The 18,929-nt window shown below is 39.0% G+C and overlaps 1 protein-coding gene across 5 annotated transcripts in view; it reads left to right on the top strand.

Moving 5' to 3' along the window:
* Positions 1–18,929, top strand: part of CMKLR2 (chemerin chemokine-like receptor 2) — a 52,240-nt gene that overhangs the window by 19,460 nt on the left and 13,851 nt on the right. Inside the window, exons 1-3 of one of the 5 annotated variants that reach the window (XM_055398379.2) lie at positions 8,060–8,215; positions 9,668–9,825; positions 15,168–15,230. The exons of 2 other annotated variants lie outside the window; for them this stretch is intronic. The gene's annotated coding sequence lies outside the window, so the exon portion shown is untranslated. Of the gene's footprint in view, positions 1–8,059; positions 8,216–9,667; positions 9,826–15,167; positions 15,231–18,929 lie in introns of those variants that run through there. 2 more of the 5 variants (XM_088828088.1, XM_055398381.2) reach the window with 2 other exon arrangements.

An 18,929-nucleotide genomic window follows, 5' to 3' on the forward strand; every position in this document is an offset into this window, starting at 1 on the left:
TAGATCTTCCTCCCTTGTTCCCTTAACAGATATTCACTGAGCATAGTCCATGCTGTAGGAATTTATCTAGCAAGTAAGCGTATGGTAGAAAATTTAAAAAGACAAAGTTTTTGTACTCAGAGTTTACTAATAGGGTTTCTTAGAGTGAGGATGTAAATAAATAATGATTTACAGAGTTCTGCTTTACAGAGGGGGAAATTTTGAGTCTAATTGGTACGCTAATCCATGTTCTCTAAGTTAATCACAGATAGAGTGATTGAAAAACTCATGACAGCAACCTGAAATAAAAGCATAATCTTGCAAGCCTTAAAGAGGTAAGCTAGAGCAGATATCTTGACCTGTATTTCCTTTCTCAATATTCATTATGAAAAATTTTAACATTCAGAGTTGAAAGAATAGAACAGAAAACAAACCATATGCTTGTAACCTAAATTAGTTGCGTAACATTTTGCTGTAGCTGGTTGATCTGTAATTATATATATTTTCTTATTTGAAATTAATTTCAAGCATACAAAGTTGCAAGAAAAATAAAAAAGAATCTTCTCTTATTCCCTTTACCTAGATTTACTAACTTTTAAACTTTTGCTTCATTTGCCTTTTTTTTTTTGGTCGCTCTGCTTGGGCTCTGGGCCTTTAGTTCCCCAACCAAGGATCAACCACAGGCCCTGGGCAGTGAGAGCACAGTCTTAACCACTGGCCCTTCCCTGCCTCATTTGCTTTTACTAGACTGTATGTATGTGTATATGTTGTTTTTCTGAATCCCTTGAGAGGAAGTTTCATACATTATATCCCCTTTCCCCTATATTTTTCAGTGCCTATTTCTTAAGAACAAGGACATTCTCCTATATAACCACTGTATATTTACCAATTACAGTAAATTTAAAATTGATGCCGTAATTTTGGCACAATGGTAAAGAATCCACCTGCCAATGCAGGAGGCGCTAGAGATGCCGGTTTGATCCCTGGGTCAGGAAGATCCCCTGGAGAAAGAAATGGCAACCTGCTCCAGTATTCTTGTCTGGAAAATTCCATGGACAGAGGAGTCTGGTGGTCTGTAGTTCAGGGGGAAGCAAAGAGTTGGACTTGACTGGGTGACTGAGCGTATACACACACATAGTTGATTTATAGTGTGTTAGTTTCTGGTATACAGCAAAGTGATTCAGTTATACATATATATGCATTCTTTTTTATATATTTTCCAGTATGGTTTATCACAGGATATTGAATATAGTTCTCTGTGCTATACAGTAGGACCTTGTTTATCCATTCTGTGTGTAATAGTTTTGATGCAGTCCTTTTTTAAATCTAATCTGTAGTCCATATTCTAGTTTTGTCAATTGATCTAGCAATGTTCTTTCTGGCTTTTTATTTTCCTCCAGTACAAGATGCATGCCAGCATCACATATCTCATTAAAATTGTCATGTTTTTCTAATCTGTCTTAATCCAGAACATTTACACAGCCTTTTTTGACTTTGATGACACTGGCTTTTCTAACGAAAACAGAACTTTTAAAAAAATGTTCTTCATTTGGAGTTTGTCTGATACCCATCTTGCATTGCAGATTCAGTTCTCCTAGAAGAAAATTGTAATGGTCTTCTTCTAGTTTAAGACAGAGTTTAATGGTCAGATGTTTACTAGGTTATGCCCTCAGAATCAACATCTATATGTGGAATGGGAGGTGAGGGGGTGGGCGTGGGGGACAACGCAACCAGGCAGAGGGAGAAATTAAGCTGTAAGGTAGAATTGACAACCATATTTGACTCTCGATGGACCTCTGAAGCTAAAATGGACTCATCAGAATCACGCTTCACTGGTCCAAGGTGACCAGGCCTTCCTACTTCCATCTTAATCATTGTTGGCAGTTGGCTACTCTAGAAGGGTAGGACCTTGAGCCAAGGGCCTCTGTGTAGTAGCAGAAGTCTGTGAAGGGCTGTTATTTGTAGATGGGGGCACTCTATTGACAGCTCTTCCAGGAGTGACAGCAACAAGTTTGTCCTTATAGAAGGGTCTGGGGAATGCATTTCCATTCACCACATTTCACGATTAAAATCAGATTTTTTCACTTCTATCTGGTTGACTGATATGTATGTGTATGTATATTTTCTTTTTTATTGGAATGGGCTATGATCCATAGTGTCACAAAGAATCAGACACAACTGAAGTGACTTAGCACACATGCATGCATGTAGTTGATTTACAAGGTTGAGTTACAATAACTTCTTCTATACAGCAAAATGACCCAGTTATATATACATTTTTTAACATTCTTTTCTATTATGGTTTATCCTAGTGCTATATATATATTTTTCTGAATCTTTTGAAAGTTAGATTATAGACTTCAGCCTTAAAACCTTCAGCATTTACCTAGAACAAAGAAGATTGTCCTACAAACCATATCATTAACATACCTAAGAAAATGAATAAAATATCTTGATGATATTCAATTCATATTAAAATTCCCCCTATTATTCTCAAAATATCTTTTATAGTTTTTTAAAATCAGTATCTAATCAATCATATTAAATCCCTAATCATATTAAATCCCTAATCATATTAAACTCCCTTTTCTCTTTTTAACTAGAATAATCACTCTTTTTCCATGACAAAGCCATTCTAAGGAGAGGGGGTCTGATGTCTTGAAGAACCTTCCTATTTTTGATTGTTGATTTTTTTCAAATTTGAAAGTCAAAAGACTTAATGTTGCAAGAACTGAGGATGTTGCTTTTTCTTAGATGATTTTAAGTATTAATACAGATGAAATAATTTTTTAAGATGTGGACTATCTTTGTTGGTGAAGGACAGGTAAGCCTGGCATGCTGCAGTCCACTTCAGTTCAGTTGCTCAGTCATGTCCAACTCTTTGCAACCCCATAGACTGTAATACGCCACGCTTCCCTGTCCATCACCAACTCCTGGAGCTTGCTCAAACTCATGTCCATCGAATCAGTGATGCCATCCAACCATCTCACCCTCTGTTGTCCCCTTCTCCTCCTGCCTTCAGTCTTTCCCAGCATCAGGGTCTTTTCCAATGAGTCAGTTCTTCCCATCAGGTGACCAAAGTATTGGAGCTTCAGCTTCAGCATCAGTCCTTCCAATGAATATTCAGGACCAATTTCCCTTAGGATGGACTGGTTGAATCTCGTCCAAGGGACTCTCAAAAGTCTTCTCCAACACCCCAGTTCAAAAGCATCAGTTCTTTGGCACTCAACTTTCTTTATAGTCCAACTCTCACATCCTTATATGACTACTGGAAAAACCAGAGCTTTGACTAGATGGACCTTTGTTGGGAAAGTAATGTCTCTGATTTCTAATATGCTGTCTAGGTTGGTGACAGCTTTTCTTCCTAGGAGCATCTTTTAATTTCATGGCTGCAGTCACCATCAGCAGTGATTTTGGAGCCTCCAAAAATAAAGTCTCTCACTGTTTCCATTGTTTCCCCATCTGTTTGCCATGAAGTGATGGGAACAGATGCCATGATCTTATTTTTTTTTTTTAATATTGAGTGAGTTTTAAGCCAGCTTTTTCACTTTCCTCTTTCACTTTCATCAAGAGGCTCTTTATTTCTTCTTTGCTTTCTGCTATAAGGGTGGTATCATCCGCATATCTGAGGTTATTGATATTTCTCCCAACAATCTTGATTCCAGCTTGTGCTTTATCCAGCCTGGCATTTCGCATGATGTACTCTGCATATAAGTTAAATAAGCAGGGTGACAATATATAGTGTTGACATACTCCTTTCAGTCCATGGGGTCACAAACAGTCCAGACATGACTGAGTGACTGAACAACAACAATCTTTTTTAGAATAGTAATTGAAGGCCTACTTTTATATCCATTATTAATTAAGGAGAGTCAAAGAGAAGTAAAGAGATAAAATGGTTTTTATACCATTTTTGTTACATTTTTACAAAATTTAGTCAATATTTGTGCACAAGTGTTTGTATGTGAAAACATAACTAGATTCTGTTTAACTTTCACATCTTCCTAACAAAAAGTAAAGCAAAATAAAAAGCCACTTAGTATTTCTGTAATTTTTTAAAACAGAAAATGAAAGACTCATTATCTCACCCTATCGTATTATGTTGTTTCATAATCATATTACTAAAGCTTTTTAGTCCTTTCAACTTAACACTCATTATAAACAACTCTTATCTTAAAATATTATGACTCATTCCTTATAACAGATTAAGAAAGGTATGAGACACAAGAATGTTTTCAGATTTTTTCCGAAAAGGTTTTTTTTACCTAATTTCCTTCAATTGAGCTAGTTATGAATTTTCTGATGGAAAATAAGTCAATTTCTGCTAGATGTTTGTCAGAATACTTGCAAAATTTGTTGGTGCCACCATCTTGGCAGCTAACAAGAATACTTTCCTATCGCCTTCTTTTCTCCTTTCTTCTATTTTTAACAGAAAGAATTTACTGTTAAACCTATATTTTTACCCAAACTAAGATATATCCCATAAAAACTAAAAGAAGTGGGAAACCTAAATATAAAACTAAATATTTAATGTTATGAATGGGATAAGATATAATAGACAGCAGGTCAATTTTGCCTATTTTGAGCTAATCTATTTTGGTTCAGCACCATTCTTTGAGTGCCTATTATGTTTAGGTTCCTGTACTGGACTGTACAGTCCCTGTACTGTATGATTTCATGAAATCACAGATTTCATTAATTCATTTGTTTATTCATTCTTTTTTATAGTTGCTAGGACTAAAGCAAGTTTAGGAAAGAGAAGGAAATGGTGGGAAAATATGTTTTTCCATAGAGATTTATTAAGTGGTTATTCCTCTTCTTTGATTTCATAAGCTGAATTTTTAAAAGAACACCATGCTGTTTCAGTCAAATGGTTTCCAGGCACACAAAATATGCCAATTCAAACTCCCTATCCAGGTGACATGAGCAAAATTAGTGGAGTAAAGATCTCAGAAAATTCTCTTTCACAGAAGCAGCAATAAACTGGGAAAATGGTCAGAATCAAATTTTTTAGAACTCTGGAAATTACCCAAAGACTTGCAACAATCTGGGAAGTGTTTGTCAAAGAGAAGGAGGAGGCGGAGAAAGGAGAGGAGGAAAAACAGCTCAATCTCACTGAAAGAAATGAGTTTTCTGTCTTAAAAAAATTTTTTTTTTCTAATTTTTTTGGCCACACCACTCAACAGGTAAGATCCTAGTTCCCTAATCAGGGATCAGATCCGTGCTCTCTGCATTTGAAGCATGGTTTCTTAATCTCTGGACCACTAGGAAAATCCCTCTGTCATTTTTAACTTTCCCTAGTCCCATCTCATACTCTCCTGCTTTATGATATTCTTAAAAACCAACAGCCTGCTGGTAAAGGGTGAAGAACAGCAGCCTGAGAGCCAAGGGAAGGAACAGAAAGGGGCTGGAGCTCTTTCAAAGCTTCATCCCCAGAGAATTACTGTATGGCCTGTCTGTTGGATAGGAATTTTCCCTGGAAAATTCCACTTGCTGGGTGATTTATTTGACTTAACTCGGAGCTTTCAGCGTGAAAATTTTTTTCCCCATGAGCATTTTTCAAAAAAAATTACAGGCAGTTACTTTGCAGCTGCCTGAGGTGATGGATGCCAGTTGGGTGAAAATATTAGACTAACCAAAAAATTAAAAACTAGGAATGAGACATACAGAGGGTCTTTTTGAAGCTTTTGAATCAAGAAGGCCACACACATGTATGGATTATGCTCATGCCCAAGGCTCTCTGCATTGCCGAGACATCCTTGAAAAGGCTCTAAGCTCTCACCTTTCGATGACCTTAAGATTCTGTGTAAGGGAGGTGAAGGCTAAGGCAGAGGTGAAAAATGCACCCGCCTCCCAACATGCACATAGAGCCTCTCACCAAAAGCTGGGATACTTGTTGGTCCTAGGCATTTAAGAAAATTTCCAGGTCCTGAAACTCTGAGTTGATATATATTCAGTTCAGTTCAGTTCAGTCGCTCAGTCGTGTCCGACTCTCCGCGACCCCATGAATCACAGCACGCCAGGCCTCCCTGTCCATCACCAACTTCCGGAGTTCACTCAAACTCATGTCCACAGAGTCGGCGATGCCATCCAGCCATCTCATTCTCTGTCGTCCCCTTCTCCTCCCGCCCCCAACCTTTCCCAGCATCAGAGTCTTTTCCAATGAGTCAACTCGTCGCATGAGGTGGCCAAAGGTCTTCTCAATTCCTCATTTTTAGCCTTTCTTTCATATCTTGCATATCATCATCTTTCTATGCTACATTTTGGATAACTTCTTCTGATGTGTCTTCTAGTTTACATTCTCCCTTCAACTGGGTATAAACTACAATTTTATGTATCCATTAAATTAAATTTCAAAGTTAACTTTGTAATTTCTAAAAGTTCTGCTTTATTTATTTATTGGCCATGCCATGTAGGTTCTTAGCTCCCCAACTAAGGTTGGAACCCATGCCTCTGCATTGGGAGCTCAGAGTCTTAACCACAGGACCACCAGGGAAGTCCCTCTATTTGATTCTTTATAAAACTTTCTTTTCCAAAAGTCAATATTCTGCCTAAAATTCGAGTGGTTATTGGTGCTTCTGTCCTTTGTATTCAGTGTTTTAAAAGGTTCTGCTAAATTTCTGTTTTCTTGTGTATAAGATGGAAGGACTAGAGTAGATTATCTCTATTATCTTATCTCACTTCAAGGCCTATGATTCTATAGTTTTTAGCCACCCTGACTCCAACCACTCTCAAAGAAATTAAGGAATTGAAACTGGTCTGTAAGGGAAGAGAACTCTCATTCCACAAACAATAATGGAAAAAGAATAAAAGTAACAGAAATGACAACCAGATATTTGGGGGTAAACATGGAATATAAGAAAATTATTTCCCTTCATTGCACATCACATATGCACATATGGTCTTCTCTCTCTACCCTCCATGGTACCCTATCCATCTTAAACACGTAGCAGAAAAAAGTAAATAAAAAAACAAATAAAACAGAGACAGCACCGCATATATGCACTGATTGGTAGAAGACCATTGCTAAGCCACAGAATCAGCTGTACATCCTGATCCATAGCCAGGAGAGCCATCAAACTGTACCAAGTATAACATTAGAGTAACCGAAACCTGGAGTTTCAGGGTTGGCAGAACTTTAGACATTAAGTTCAGTCACGTTTGATGTCAGAAAAACCTTCAGCTTATTGTTGTCTCATTAAACATCTCTTAAGAATAAGGTCTGCACCATCATTTGACAAAGCTTTGTACTAGACTGAAAGCTCCATGGCTTCATTTCATTACTATTCAGCACTGTTTCACCGGGGCCTTGAACACATAGGATATATTCAGAAAATACCTATTAAATGAACAAATGCCACTTTTAACAGCTATTTATAATCTTAAGAAAGTTTTGCTTTATATTGAGGTAAAATGTCTCTTTCCTTCATAGTCTTAGCTATACCCTCTGGCCAGATAAAATATTTCCCTCCTCTGCATGAAAAAAATGTTACCCTGCTCTTTCTTTTCCAGAATAAATAGCTAGAACCAGCTCATCCAATACTCCTCCCATGATGTCATTTTAAGCTTTCCCTTCATCCTGTTCCCTCTCTTCTGGACATGTTCCAGTGTATCCTTCTTCATAAATTTAATTTCCAGGAAAGAACACAGTACCTCCAGGTGCATTCTGACAACTCAAGCAAAGTTGAACAAATACTCCCTCAATTCTATCAAAACAGCCAAGGGCAAATTCACTCCCCCTTCTTTTTTCTAAACTGCCGCATCCCTTTCTTGACTTTCATTAAGCTCATGGTCAAGGAGAAAGCCTGTGTTAGTCAGAAAGTTAGCATGTCCAGAGGTCAGAAGAGGTCACCCAAGGGCACTGATCTCAGTACATTTGGTGAATGGTGCCCATCCCATGGAATGCAGGTGAAGGCGGTTGAGGGGAAGCCTTCTGGGTGCATCACATCCACCCCCTGCTCGTGGATGGTGACAAGGCGTGGAATAAACCATTAGTTCATAGGTATGTATCTCTTTAATGTAGGCTTACCAAATCTGTTTTAGGGAAATAATTCAGGTCCTGTGAGTGCTGTCTAAGCATATCACAGCCGGGAAAACCTGTCTGAGATGATTTACTTTGTGCCGTAACTGTCATAAAGTTCAGTGCAGTATTGCTTAACAAGCGAGTTCTGAAGTGAAAGAAGATAGGTAAATTCTAAAGGATATTCTGGACACTGCCTTTCAGCCCATTTTCCAGGTCAGTATGATGGAATTAGACTTTTTTTAGAAGCAGTAGAATAACCATTCTGAATATCTCTCTAGAACCTTCAAAACTTTATGTTGAATGAAAGCAAAACTAAAGTGTTTTAGACTCAAGGTATCTATGGTTACTATTAATATGACTGTTCTTAAGTGTCATTGAAGTGGAGCTTAGAAATGCCAACGTTTTTTCTTTTATTAGTCATATGAGTTATTAAACATAGTTTCAGGGAATCAGACTTTAGGATTGAAGTAGTTTATCTGACTTTATCTTGTTAGGGAAAATCTGTGATTTGCCGAAAAGAGAGAGAAACTTGTTCTAAAACTAGAATTTTTAAAAAGAGATTTTATTGCATCCAGGGTATCAAGTGGTTTGCTACTGAGTTTCATCCAAGTTCCTTGTCAGGAAGTATACTGCCTACATTTTGTTCATTTAATACATATATTGTGTTATTTGTATAGGTGCCCGGATATTTTCTGACTGCTCCCTTGTGCTTGAGTACTTGGAGAAGTACTTGGCTTTTGAATTATCCAAAGTACAGACTGTCCCTGACTTACAATGATTCAACTTACGATTTTTTGAATTTACAATTGTGTGAAAGTGATAGGCATTCAGTAGAAATTCTACTTCCAGTTTTTTTAAAGATTTTTGAAAAATTTTTATTTTAATCTTTTTATTTGGCTCTGCCAGGTCTCAGTTGCAGCATGCGGGATCTTCAATCTTTGCTGCGGCATGCGGGGTCCTTTAGTTGGAGCATAGAAGAGAAGCTCTTACTTGCACCTTATGGGACCCAGTTCCCCGACCAGGCGCCCTGTGCTGGACTATGTCTTAGCCACTGGACCACCAGGGAAGTCCCTGTACTTTGCATTTTGATCTTTTCTCAGCTAGCAGTGTATAGTGTATGATATACTTCTATACTCCGTTGTGATGTTGGGAAGCGGCAGAGCCTCAGCTCCCAGGCAGCCAAGTGATCTCCAGGGTAAACAACTGATGCAACCACTCTGTGCCCAGACAACCATCTGCTTTTCGCTTTAAGCATAGTATTCAGTACATTACATAAGCTATTCAACCCTTTATTATAAAATGGGCTTTGTGTTAGATGATTTTGCCCAGCTGTAGGCTAAGTGTTCTGAGCATGTTTTTAAGGTCAGCTGGCTAAGCTGTAATGTTCCTAAGGTTACGTGTATTAAATGCATTTTTGACTTATAGTATTTTCAAGTTACGATGGGTTTCCCTGGTGGTTCAGATAGTAAGGAATCTGCCTGCAATGTCAGACCCAGGTTCAATCCCTGGATGGGAAAGATCCCCTGGAGAAAGGAATGGCTACCCACTCCAGTATTCTTGCCTGGAGAATTCCATGGACAGAGGAGCCTGGTGGGCTACAGCCCATGGGTTCGCAAAGAGTTGGACACAGCTGAACGACTAACACTTTCACTTTTTCACCATCAGGATATAAACCTGATCAAGGAAGATCTGTACTGAGATCAAATATGCCTACATATACCAGATATATGCCTATGTCTTTCTCATGAACCACCATACTAATGACCTTGAGAAGGTTACTTTTATTTTCCTGAAGTACCAGAGCCAAGGTGTTTCTGAGCAAGGTGAGTAATACTAAATATAAAAGAAACAAATTAAATATATTAAAATTATTTACTGAATATTTTTACTGTGTTCAGAACCAGTTTGCCAAATAACATAGTTTAGGTCTCAAAAGTGGTTCTTGGGACTTCCCTGGTGGTCCAGTGGCTAAGACTCCATGCTTCCAATGCAGCGAGCCCAGGTTTGACCCCTGGTCAGGCGACTAGATCCCACACGCTGCAACGAAGAGTTCAAATGCCAGACTAAAGATCCCACATGCTGCAACTAAGACTCAGTGCAGCCAAATAAATAAAATACATATATATGTATTTTTTTAAAGTGGTTCTTGCCTCGATTTTCTACCACTGGTCAGAGAGTAAGTAAATGTAAAAAGTGGCCATAATTTAAAATGAGCTAAGAATAAGGAAAATAGCTCTCAAAATAAAACATATGTTTTAGCAGTATCTTCCTACCTCCCTTGTCTTTCCCCTCTTGCCTTCCTCCCTCCCTCCCTTCCTTCCTTCCTTTCCTCATCAAGGAAAAAAGAGGAGGAAATTAAAAAAAAATAAGCTATATGAACAAATACTGTCTCTCCTTACTTTCTAATTATGCAAACTTAAATACTGTATGAAGATCTAGTTAGGAAGGGGAAGTCTCATGTCTTTTGCAGTTCTATGACAATTTCAGGCACGGCTGTGTGTTTATAAACTTTTCTCGCAGATGTTACATTTTATGAACTGTGACTCACCGAGGGTGGTACTGGTATCTTTAGATGGAAAGAAATCTCTGAGGGATGAAGGATTACACAAGTCTGGTTCACTCAGAACCTGAGATATTTGAATAGAATATTTCCTGGGGGGAAAAAAGAGGCAACAAGATTTTGCCACACTTAAATGAATTGGAATCCATTTTTTCTCTCCGAAGAGAATGAGGGAGGGACAGAATTCTTGTCTGGGAGGTTTTGTTTTCATTTGCAAAGTGTTTTTAATTTGTGTAGGCTTTTTGTTTGGGGCTTTGGTCCATATGTGTATTCCAGTTTCAAAAAACCACTTACTAGTTGACATTTTTGAATACTCACTCTAGGCAAAGCACTGGATTTGATGCTACTTGGAGGCACGGGGAATAAAAGGACTAGAATACTTTGTACTGCCATATTTGATCTCATAAATGTTTAAACTCAGTGTCACCTGTATTTTTCAGATTTGTCACCTGGGATCCTAAGTAGGAAGGTAACTAATACAAAGTCTTAAAACTAATGACACGTAGGACAAAAACTTAGAACCATCTTTCCTGAGTTCCAGTGTTCTTTCAACACACCAGGCTACCTAATACCAATGAACGTCAATGGGGTAAAGCGTCATGACACCAGAAATCTCAGTAAACAAAATGAATACAAGAAGTCCATGCTGAATAAAATATCAAAATTTTAAGTGGAGTCAGGATCTGACCCTGTACTTGCATGACCCAACTTCACTTGCCTCACCCAAGTCTTGGCCCTACGTCATGTAATCTGAATTTGTGGGTGGACCAATGGGGAAAGCCAATATGAAAGTATTCTGGGACTGGGATAACACTAAAGGAATCCTGGAGTAGATAGAGTAACACATCCAGATGTTCAGAGATGGATCACACATGATCCACGTAGTAGTGTATTGAATAGCTCTCATTTGTTTTAATAAGACACATATCGAAGACGAGGAAAAACTCGAGATGCGATGATGGGTCATGCTAACTTCTAGGGGACAAGAACCCCGTTTCCTTCAAGGGTTCTGCAAGGTGAGGACAAAGTGGAGTCCTGAGAGTCTCACAATGGGGTTTGGTTGGAGGGCTTTGATCAGAACTAGAAACTGGGTTCAATTTTTCTCCCTCTTTCTGATTTTCTTCTCTCTTCACCCATGTCCTGTGCTCAAAGTGATAGACCAGGTGCTGGATATACACCATTTGAAAATACTCTTGCCCTTTGTAGGGCAAGAAGAAATCTCAGTGGAGTCCTGGGGGAAAGAAGAGGCTCTTGGGCAAATGCAGTACCTACGTGGTCCAGGCCACAAAGGGACTTGAGACTTCACCTGCTGTGGAGCAGTAAAGAACATGCATTTGCCTGGATGTCCTCAGAACACAGCTGCCGTGGCTGGATAAGCATTGATTGGTTTAGGTTCCTGGTCTGGTAATTTTGTTCTTCACGTTTCTACACATTTGCAGTAACTTTAACAGCAGATTTAGAACCACGCCCAGGAATAAAACAGATTCTGGATAAATATGGATCTCTGGCACAGCTCTAATGTGTAGCCACAACAGAAGCTCAAAGACAAACACTTCTCATAAGCTGGATCCACCCGGCCTGGAGGTAGAGGTGTGGGATGAGGAATGGTGAGAAAGGGTCTAATTAAAAAACTGTGTAGTTACATTTTTTTTTTTTTGCTTCACGGCAAGCAGGATTTTAGGTCCTTGACCAGGGATGACCAGGGATTGAACCCGTGCCCCCTGCAACAGATCAGAGTCTTAACCACTGGATGGCTAGGGAAGTCCCCAAAGCACCTTTCTTTTCTTACATCATTCTGAGCTTCCTCCTGTCTAATCCTCCTCACTTGCAAGGAAGTTCAGTTCAGTTCAGTCGCTCAGTCGTGTCTGACTCTTTGCGACCCCATGAATCACAGCACTTCACATTTCTATATTTGATCCTATATTCATTTATCTCCTCTAAGTGAAAAAAACGGCAGAAATATTTTCAGGCATAATCTTGTATGAATGGGAGGAAATTCTAGAACTGTTGTTCCTCCCTCCTCCTACTTTTTTGCTGCTGTCTTGAAAAAACATTACTTTTGCTGCCAACACAAGTTCCCCTCCCCCCACTTTACCAAATTCACTAACCATCTCTCTGTATGATGAATAGTATTGTTTTGTGAAGTGGCTGAAACTTCAATATGTTCTGTGAATTACTTGAGTACTTTTTTTTCTCCTTTTGGAGACTAGCCTTCTCTCTTCTTTTTAATTTTATTAGCTATTTGTTTTAAAAAATATTTACTTACTTATTTGGCTGCTCCAGATCTCAGCTGTGGCATGTGGGATCTTAATTGTGGCATGTGAACTCTCAATTGGGTATGTGGGATCTAGTTCCCCAACCAGGAATTGAACTTGGGCCCTCTGCATTGGGAGCTTGGAATCTCAGCCACTACACCACCACCTTTCTTTTTTAAAGAAGGAAATATCTTGATAAAAATGGAAATAAGCATGTAGTAGCTGGCCAGTTCAGTTTCCATCCTAAACTGGATGTTTTTCCTAGATTTCTGTCAATGTCACAGCAATATGTGATTAAGATCAAAACATCTTTAGTGCCAAGGCTTCAGAAAACAGAAGTGTATTATAGTAGCAGCACAAACTTCTACTGTGTGTCCCTGACTTTTCTGAAGCTTATGTTTGTCTGCAGAGATGCCAGGTCATGGTTAAAGATTTTTGATGCACACCAACATAGTCATGTTTGACCTTTTTTTTTTTACTGACTAAACCATGGATGGTATCTATGAGAAGTTTTATAATCTGGTAGGTACCTTGTTGTGATTTTTGCTTCCAAAATCAGTTCTTCAGTAAACATAACATTGCCCAGAAGACACTAAACTAAAGCTCTAGTTTCGATTGCTTATATGGATGGATATATCCATGACATAAGTTGAACAATTCAGATCTCCAGTAGTTAGCCAGTCATATGCCTTGGAAAGATAAAGTTGCAGAAGTCCTCTAGCATCAAAGTTTCCAAATTAAGTGCCCATTTCTTCCTGCTAAAAAATTATTTGCATATACAGAAATCCTTTTTGAAGAACATTTTTAAAATTTGCTCTGACCAAGGCTTTGAAACATGACATTGTTAATTGTGGTGATTTTTTCCCAGATTCCAGACAAAATCTGGAGAAAAGTGGGACTTCCCTGGTGGTCCATTGGTTAAGACTCTGCTCTTATACTGCAGGGTTCAATCCCTGGTTGAGGAACTAAGATCCAATGTGCTATCAGGCACAGCAAAAGAAGAAAAGAAAAGAAAAAAATTGGAGAAAAGCGAGATAAAGACCTAGATCTTTAATAAAAGGTGGAAATAGCTTTTATAAAGAATAAGAGAAATATAATGCTTTATAGTGTTCTGTTTTCTCACCACTCTTGGTCAGATATAGGGATAGTACTGGCATCTGGGGCTAGACACAAGGGTTCCCCAACTTCCTTTGGAGGGCAAGCATCTGGAAATGTGTGATCTCAGTTCAGATTTGGTATTTTTCATAATACAAAGCATACAAAACAAGTTTTAAAACTCTCTTTAAGTCTTCTCACTCTTCTAAAGTGACATAAAGATATCCCATTATCTTTCTACTTTCCTTCTAACCCTCTATTGTGTACTGCTTTTATTAAACTGGTAGTAATTGGAACTTCCCTGGTAATCTAATGGGTAAGACTCCCAAAACAGGGGGCCCAGGTTCAGTCCCTGGCCAGAGAACTGTATCCCACATCCTTCAATTAAAGCTCCTGCAGGCTGCAACAAAGATGGAAGATCTCCAGTGCCACAATTAAGACCTGGCATAGCTAAATAAATATTAAAAAGGTAAATAAATCCTAAGAGTTCTCATCACAGTTCAGTTCAGTGGCTCTGTTGTGTCTGACTCTGTGAAACCATGGATTGCAGCATGCCAGGCTTCCCTGTCCCTCACCAACTCCTGGAGCTTGCTCAAACTCATGTCCATGAAGTCAGTGATGCCATCCAACCATCTCATCCTCTGTCGTCCCCTTCTCCTCCTGCCCTCAATCTTTCCCAGCATCAGGGTCTTTTCCAGTTCTTTGCATCAGGTGGCCAAAGTATTGGAGCTTCAGCTTCAGCATCAGTCCTTCCAGTGAATATGCAGGACTGATCTCCTTTAGGATGGACTGGTTGGATCTCCCTTCAGTCTAAGGGACTCTCAAGAGTCTTTTCCAACACCACAGTTCAAAAGCATAGATTTTTTAGCACTCTGCTTTCTTTATAACAAGGAAACATTTTTAAAATGGTAGTGATCAATAGCTATAATTACTGAGCATGCTCTGTGTGCCAGGCACTGAGCTAACCATTTTTTGAGGATTTCCTTATGCAATCATCATAGCAACACTATGACTTAGAACTATTACTGCTCTCATTTTACAAATGAGGAAACTAATGTTTCAAGGTAGTAGGTGATTTGTCCAAAAATCCACAGCCAGAAGAGATAGGACTGGGATTTGAAGTCAGGTATTCTGAGTCCAGAGGCATTAGACCCCTTTATGGCCTGATATTTAAATTATACCCATGTGTTAATTATCTTAAAGTCTTGCAAAAAGAATTAAGCCTGAAATTTTCTCCCTAACCTAAAATCCACAGGGCTTAACAGATTGTGCAAATCAGGACATAAACCTCTGGGTGGAACATCAAATCAACTGTCATGTAAGTAAGCACTGACCTTTCAAGTATGTGCTATGTTCTCTTGAACTGTCCTAATGAAGCATGAGGGTTAGAAATGCAAATCAATCAGCAAGTGCCTTTTATGAAAAGACCTTGATCCCAACAGTGTGAAAATAGGTATCATTTCATGTCCACTTGGTTTAATTTTTTTTTTTAACTAAAGAAAACATTTTCTTTTCCCTAACTCCATTTCTTTTATCATTATTATTATTATTAATTTTATTTTTAATTAGAGGATAACTACTTATATCATCATGAATCAGTAAGAGGAATATTTATGTCGCCTCCTCCTTGAACCCCATTTGCACCTCTTCTCCATCCGATCCCTCCAGGCTGTCACAGAGCACTGGCTTTGGGTTCCCTGCATCATACTGCAAACTCCCAGTGACTGGCTGTTTTACATATGGTAATACATATGTTTTAGTGCTAGTCTCTAAAAATCATCCCACCCTTTCCTTGTCCCACTGAGTCCAAAAGTCTATTCTTTACGTCTGTCTCTGTTGTTGCCCTGCATAATCATTGGTACCATCTTTCTAGATTCCATTTATATGCGTTAATATACAATATTTGTCTTTCTCTTTCTGACTTATTTCACTCTGTATAATAGGCCCTGGATTCATCCACCTCATTAAACTGACTCAAATGTGTTCCTTTTTGTAGCTGAGTAATATTCCATCGTGTACTTGCACAGAAACTTCCTTATCTATTCTTCTGTCGATGGACATCCAGGTTGCTTCCATGTCCCAGTATTGTAAATAGTGCTGCAGTGAATATTGGGGTACAGGTGTCTTTTTCAGTTATGGTCTCCTCAGAGTGTATGCCCCGTAGTGGGATTGCTGGGTCATATGGTAGTTTCATTCCTAGTTTGTTAAGGAATATCCATACTGTTCTCCATAGTGGCTGTGTTAATTTGCATTCCCACCAACAGTGTAAGAGGGTTCCTACCCCCATTTCTTTATGACTTGTGGGTTTTTAGTTCCCCTATATGCTAAGTCACTTTAGTTATATCTGGCTCTTTGTGACCCCATGGGATCACAGGCTTCTCTGTCCATGGGATTCTCCAGGCAAGGATACTAGAGTGGGTTGCCAGGCACTTCTTCAGGGGATCTTCCTGACCCCGAGATCGAACTCACATCCATTCCATCTCCTGCATTGGCAGGCAGGTTCTTTACCACTAGCGCCACCTATGAAGCCTTTTAATTCCCCTATCACGGATCAAACTATGCCCCCTGCAGTGAAAACACAGTCTTAACCACTGGGTCACCAGGGAAATCCTTGAAATTAGCTAGTGTTTAAATCCAGGGTTGAGTTTCAATGCCAAGTCAATAAAAAGTTGTTGTGAGTGTTACCCTAGCTTAGCTGAGCTTCCTAAAAGATTCTATTAATTTCCTAAATGAATGTCCTCCGAATATGTCTCCCTCATCTCCATTCTAACTCTCACTGCCTAGGGGCCCTTCCATCTTTGACCTCAAGTGTGTCAACATGTCCCAAACTGCCTCCAGATGATCTTCACAAAAATTCAGTGATGACACTCACTACGACAAATAGTTTTATTTGCTCCCATCTCACAGTGGAATAAAATCTTAACTACTTAGGCATGACTTTCAAAGGCCTTCATTACCAAAACATTCCCTTGATTGGTTGTGTCTTTTCCAGTCGAACCAAACACTTCCATTTATCCTAATATGCCCATTTTCCTAACATTTGTCTTAATGTGTGGCACTAAGGAATAAATGACATGGGAGCTACAGATAGGCTAGATGCCTCTTCTTCAAGGATAGGCTCTGCCAGGGCTTGGGGTGGAAAGGAGCAATTCAACAATAACCATTTAACCATCAGTATCATACTCAACCTTCAATTTCCATTTAAAACTCCCTTGCTTCTCTTGGGTGAATAAACAGGGAATCTTTATAAAACACTGCTGTGTCCCAACACCTTCCAAGCAGAGATCATTTTTCCAGAGGGCAACAAAATATTCTGCTGGTGCCAAACATCTTGAGCACAAACTGGGGTGTGGTATACTGTTTATGTTTGATAGTGAAAAATATTGAGCAATGACCTCAAATAACCCTCCCCCACTCTCTTTCTCTCTCCTCACACACACACGCTTTTGAACAAAGTCTCTTCCCTAAGTAGACAGCTCTTGAGAGATATAGTTTGCCGATTAGATATGTTTGCTGATTGATGGATTTTTGGTTTTCACCAAAGAGTTTCTTTCTCATGTCCATGGATTCTTTCTGCTTATTTTTGTCATTCAATCAGAAGCAGGGTATAGATACCCTCAAGGTTCCCTATGGTTTTCATGGGAGATACATTTCACAGGAGATGCATTCTTGAGTTCTTTATCAGGGTAAATTGGGAATTCTGGGGCTTCACCGGTGTCTCAGTGGTAAAGAACCCACCTGCAAATGGGTTCAATCCCTGGGTGGGGAAGATTCCCTGGAGAAAGAAACGGCAACACTCTCCATTATTTTTTCCTGGTAAATCCCATGGACACAAGGAGCCTGGCGGACCACAGTCTGTGGGATTGCAAAAGGGTCAGACACGAGTTAGTGACTAAACAACAACAACAACACGGGAAATTCTACACAGGCAGACAATGGTTAGCGACATCAAAACCTTCTCTCTGGTTGAAGCAGATTAGACCCTAAATTTTCTTAAGATTCTATTAGGTATACATTTTTGCAGTGGTCCATGACAACCCATCTAACTCAACAATGTGAAACTAAATTAAACTCCTTTGCATTTACCAAATGTTCTGCCAGAAGGAATCTTTGTGTTTTGTCAAGGTAAATAAATGTTTCCCTCTACAGTCAAGTCTCATTTAAAACCACACTTAAATGTTTGAAGATACACATTTCTACCAGATGTTCTTTCCCCAAATCATCTGGATTTTATAGAATGTTTGTCACTATATTTTCTGCCAGGACTCTTGCAATGAAATCTATTTATTCAGGAAAGAGTTTCAGCTTTACCATCTATTAAGTCTTCATAGATCAGGAACCAATTTGCTTAATTCAATTAACTGCTCTGTGCTTCAGAAGTAGATATTTGTCACTTGAGTGTCAATGTAACTATAACCCAGGAATGTGACAACTTGGTTCCCCACAGCAGCTGAATCCCTGTGGTAAACATGCCCCTCCACGTTCTTTGGAAACCAAACCACAAACTTCAGGGGGTGCGTCTCTGAACTTTGCTCCACACCAAGCATTTTTCACACATTTCTAATGGACTCAGGTGGATCTTTTTTATATTCATGTCCACAATACAGCTTGACACTCACTTCAGTGGCTACTCAAAAGACTTAGGATCATGGAGATCTGTATAAGTCTTTATTTCAGTCAGAATTATTTATTCGCCTTTCAGCAGCACATATGGTTTAAGACAAATACAGTAGCTATTTCCTCTTTTTCAGTCAAGTCAAAAGGACTTATCGTGGCGATTTTTTGTGCACTTCCAAATTGAGAAAAATATATGACGTCTCAATGGAAAGCCATGGCCAGCCAAGACAGTTTCATTTTTCCTGTTTAATGAATATGAATGCTTCCTTCAAATCTGGATTTAAAGACCTAAGTTGGCCTGCTACGCATCTTCATTTCTGGTTACTGCCTAGCCAGGATATTTTTCTATTGTTCAGACATCCCTCCAGTTTCATCTGAGTCTTCATTCACATCTCCTCTT

Source organism: Moschus berezovskii, chromosome 2 (genome assembly GCF_049115385.1).
Source record: "Moschus berezovskii isolate FMDL1 chromosome 2, NW_MosBer_1.0, whole genome shotgun sequence".
Taxonomy (NCBI): Eukaryota; Metazoa; Chordata; class Mammalia; order Artiodactyla; family Moschidae; genus Moschus; species Moschus berezovskii.